Genomic DNA, 5,588 nt, shown 5'->3' with positions numbered 1-5,588 from the left:
GGGGGGGGAGGGGGGGGGGGGGTGTGAAGAGGGAGAGGCATCGAGGTAGGAGAATAAGGAAAAAGCGAGGTCGGCTGTTAAGACGCTTGACAGTTGTATAAGGATAAAGCCGATCACGCTGAGTGCTTTTATTTGTCGCCGGAGCAAGCGCAAGCTCCGCGCGTCCGGCCAACTGCCATTATTTAAAATCGATTCGCTTTTGTTTGTTGACTCCATTAGCGCCATTCGACGGTCTTCCTCCTTTACGCGATTTTTCGCCGTTTTTTTTTTTCGTTTCTCACTTCGGCTCTTACTTCACTCCTTTCTTGGACTTTGAACTTTGGTTTTTATTTGAAATTTTCAATTTCTGCTTTCGTTATCTGAACCATTGTCGTTGTATTGCAGCATAAGCTGTTGATTAATAACTTGAAAATTATAATATTCGATTTCTATTATTTGCTTCCGTAAGCTTTCAACTTTTTTATCCACTTTATTATATAGTGCGCTTATTCGGTTTTTATGTTTGTAAGGAAATTTTATCTATTATTAGACCAACGTTGTATGAGTTAGCGAATCGGACTCTTTGTGGGCCAAAAGCATATTCATGGCATACGTTCAACAATAAATCAATTATCAAAAAAGTGAATGCATTCTCATCGAAGTAGCGCAAACACGATGCAAATGAAAACAAATCAATCTAATAGCGTAAATAAGCGATTGGAGTAAATGCTCATAATGGCAAATATAAATATTAATCAAATTATTAATAAATTTCATTACTTTGTTCGCTAGAGTTACATCTGACAATAAATTTCTTTTATCATATATAGAATGTAATGTTTTTAAGAAAGAACATGAAATAGAATAAAATCATAAAGAATGATATGAAAAAAAGAATATTTATCTCTTTGAGATATTAAGAATGTATTTAATAATACAATTTTATAATGATAATTAATTTAATAATCGAGGCGAAAACGATTAATCAAAAAACGATTAATTGTCATCGATTTCATCATATTAATATCTCTGTAAGAATTTTTTTTTTTTAAATTTTCACTATGCTATTTCACTATTTTCACTATTTTTTCTATGTACTGCGCGTCTCTAATGATTGTCCACCTTACACTTATTAAAATATTTACTAATATTTTCATAAATAAAGGATTGCAAAATTTTTCTTTCTTAAATTACTATTGCTCAGCCAACGTATATTATTAATGTAATATTCATTAATTGTTACATTTGCTAATAAAAATACTTTATATAATATTCAATGGAATTTCGAATATTTCGAAGCTCCATAGAGTAATGGTGTTCAAAGACTTAAATGATATTTTAAAGATATTTTTCAGACACAAATACGGAATTAGTAATAGTTATAAATAAATTTTCATTACCTTAACTAGATAGACTAACAACCTTACCTCGTCTAACAAATTATTAATTTACTAATTATTTTTCAATTTTTATTTTTTAAATGAAATCGCCTTAACAATAATTAATTTTCGCTTGTAGTTGTTTTTCACTTTTTCATACAATTACCACAGTAATTGAATGTTGAAGATTAATAATCAATTTAAAATATTAAATTTTTAATATCTTCGCTCAATATACAAAAGATTGTGTATAATTGAAATAAAATGAGCAAATGTTAATTTTAACAATACTAACTAATAATAATTTAGAAACACTGTATAATTAAAACTAGTTAAATAAATTGTAATTAATCATTTGACCATTATTAATAATTTTTTATAAACATAATATAGTATACGATGCATTGTATGGTATATTTTTCAATATCTTAATATTTTATATCCTATTTTGTCTAGCCAATTATTAGATTCATTATATATTAAAAGTCAATAAAGATATTTTTAATACTTAATTTAGCGCCTACTATGACTTTATTTAATATAATTATGCAATATTTACATTTGATATTTAGATAAACATACCAATGAGTTTAATAATTCGCCTTTATTATGTATTTATTACGTTTTCAAATGACAATAAATTATTAAACATAATATATGAACGTGTTTCTTTAATTTTCAAATAAAAGTCATGAACTCAATGACTAAATAGATGAGAATATCAAGTCATTCAAAAAACAAATGTTTCTATTACTTTAAAGGAATGAAGAGGAAAAATCAAAAGGCACTGATCAATAATAAATAAATAAAAAAAAAGTAAAAAATCAATAAATTTTTAATTAATAAATTTCAATAATTTTCTATATTTTTAAATATCCGAGGCATCTAAATTCAATTACAATTATCATTTAATAAATAAATATAAAATAATAAAAATTAAATAGAAATTAATTTAAACTCTCTAAAACATTAATTATTGATTCTTAATAAAACTGTATTATAATTCAATGTTATTTTTCAATAAAATTCGAATATATTTAATGACGTTTTAACGAATCGAAAATTTCTAATACAAATAAATTTAATTTTTATTAATTGTAATAAAACTACTACAAGATATATGAGTATTTTATTTTATTAATATTTATTCCAACAAGGAGGGTAATTTTATTCCAAAATTCAAAATGATTATAATTGATTTTAAAAACTATTCTGTTTATTAAATTCAGTAAATATACGAAGCTAGATTTATATTTAAAAAATACGAATAATAATAAAATATAATCGCCATTATGTTTAATCCGTCTGTATATAAATATTATTTTAGATAATATTCTAATAAAGTCATCCTCATTTTTACTTTTAATGTTATTTCTCAATTGAATAATTTTACCTCTTTAGTTGGAAATTATAATACATATTAAATTTTTAAAGTTTATGTTATAACTGTTTTGACTAAATTATTTAAACTTTTAAGTTTTCAACATGAAAGAGTAAGATTTTTTTATAAAATGAAAAGTAAAGGTATCAACAAATTATTTATTAAATTGTATTAATTTATTAATAAAAATACGAATTCAATCGTAATGTTTCGCTAGTCAAGCGAACTTTAACAATATTTTTTCGCATAATAAAAAAACAGCTGTTGAATATTGACATTTTAGTAGCGAAAAATTTAAAGGAATCAACAAGAAAACAACATATTTCCTTAATCAATATTGTAATAAACGCAATCGAATATATAATAGTATGACGAAATCTAATTACTTACTATCAATGCTTAATCATTTCAACGAAAAGAAAAAAAAAATAAACCTCAAACTTTCAAACATATTTCAAAAACAATAATCGACATTAGAATCGATAGTTCAATTATTGACAAACGAAATAAATCACGTCCCTCATCAATCATATTAAAATCAACATTTTAGAGACATTGGCATACTTGAATATTTTATTATAAAAGATAATAACGAGCTAAAGGATATTTTTACATTTCACTTGGGAATCTTCCGTCACTAAATTAGTTTATGTACATTTCACAAGATCTTGTACCATAGAATATACAATGTTCGACTTCAGACATTATATATAACTGTTCTTTTTTATAGGTATAATTTACTTTATTATCCAAGTTTCATCTTGGAATAAATAATATCATATACTAAATCATGCCACACACGGCAATTACGACTTTCTGTTATTAGTTTTACATGGTATAAATTACCTATCAAACTAGCTTTTAAGGCAGTATGGCAATATGGCTTGATTAAGTTTTAGAGAACAAGACATCGAATCATGAAAAATATTATTCATCTATCTTGTGATGGTAATTATTTTAAGATAATTAATAGAAAACCTCGTATACAGATTTTTTTTATTCAATCATTCATTTTGCTATATTCGATTTAGGCATAATCGCCCTATGATTTACATTTATTATAAGTTTTTCAAATATTTTCATATTTTTCGTAATTCTTATTCTTGTACTCATTCGGATCTCGTAAAGATAATTTTTTGTCTGTTACAATTTCTGATCATATTATACTCAAAAACAGATCTGATTCAAAATCCATTAAAATGATAATTTAAGTTAATAATGAACTGAAATGGAAATTTTAGATAATCAAGTCAAATGTCGAATTGCTTAAAAATCAAATTGCTTAAAAATTATTTTCTTTACAAGACCCATAGATAACCAGATAATATTTCTTTTCCTCATTAAATCTTCAACCGAATCGTACAAAATTTTCAATTATTTTCGCAACAATGGCTAATATTTTACACGGATATGTGCGCAATTTCTTATTTGCATTATAATAGAAGTCAATCGATATTGGAGTATATAAGGCCTTGTAAATTCTCTCTGTGAGGAGCAAATTGCTTTAAAATTAGACAGTAAAAATTGTGTATACAATTTCTTAAAATTTCTATTATTAAGAAAATTATTCTTTACGACTATATATTTCGAAAAAATAAAAACCAATAACATAACAACACGTCATAATTGATATTATATTTAATTAAGTCAAATAAAATTTTATATAAATCTTAAGAAAATTCGTTTTGAAGATATTACGGTTTATGTTTTGAGCTAAACACCAGTCGAAATGTTATCTTTACTTCATATACAATTGATTAACCAATATATTTTAAAATTGACTTAATTCCAAAACCTTGTGTTTTTCTTTTTTTTTTTTTTTTTTCTTTTCTTTATTATTGATTTTACAAGACCTAAAACCCACTTATATATAAAGTTTTGTACACACTATGCATAACATCAGATTATGCATGATATGTAACATAAATCATGCATAATCAACGTGACGAATTCTTTTTCATCGCTTTGGTCAGGAGGCATACAATACACACAAAATTTCACTAAAGTTGCATAACTGATTGGGAAATTAGTATCAAGGTATGTTATTGGTGCATCAAACATAAATATGAGTCATATTATTCGGAAATTATGATTTAAATATTTGACTGGATGTAGAAATGTAATAAGATGCGATTATAAATATAAATGAATAAGAACGTATTGAATTAATGTAACGTGTTATCAATAGAAAACTTTGCACGAATATATATGAATGTGGATCAATTTTACTAATATTGTGTAGTTTAATAATCTAATATTAATTTGTAAATAATAGTATCCGATAGAAAATTAGCAACCTTAAACGTTAATTTGATACAAACAATCATTTTTATAAACTAATAATATGAAATCAAAGTTGATATTTTTTACATAAAATATATTTCAGATCTTTCTATAAAATGTCATAAAAATTACCTCTCAAATATAAATAAATATTTATTTGTTCTCACTAAATAATGAAGTTCAAAAATTTGAACCCAAATTCGAACTCACTTTTATTACCTACTATGCAAGAATAAAGAAACTAATATTCAATTTTACAATATAATTGAATACGCACCCACCCACACACCCACTCACCCACACGCGCGCGCGCGCACACACACACACACAGACTTGTTTTTTCAATTGCTCTTAATGATTCATAAAAATATTGATTTATTCCGCTTCACTCTAATGGAATACTAGTTTTAGTTTAATCATTGCCTTCCGTAAAAGTTTCCCAATCAGAGCATCAGAAGGATATATCCTAATATGTAGAATTTCCTTGCTTCACACGAAGACGAGGTTTCAGTCTATGATCGCAATTGTCTCAAGGGCATTCCTTGCCTTTGTCGCGAGTCTCGTGT

The 5,588-nt window shown here is 25.4% G+C and overlaps 1 protein-coding gene across 1 annotated transcript in view; it reads right to left on the bottom strand.

Annotated features, from left to right (window-relative positions):
* LOC105359453 (uncharacterized) overlaps positions 1-5,588 on the bottom strand; it is a 114,186-nt gene that overhangs the window by 33,638 nt on the left and 74,960 nt on the right. The gene's annotated exons all lie outside the window — the stretch shown is intronic.

This window comes from Ceratosolen solmsi, unplaced genomic scaffold (assembly GCF_000503995.2).
Source record: "Ceratosolen solmsi marchali unplaced genomic scaffold, CerSol_1.0 scaffold11, whole genome shotgun sequence".
NCBI lineage: Eukaryota > Metazoa > Arthropoda > Insecta > Hymenoptera > Agaonidae > Ceratosolen > Ceratosolen solmsi.
This window is presented reverse-complemented; position numbering and strand designations above follow the sequence as displayed.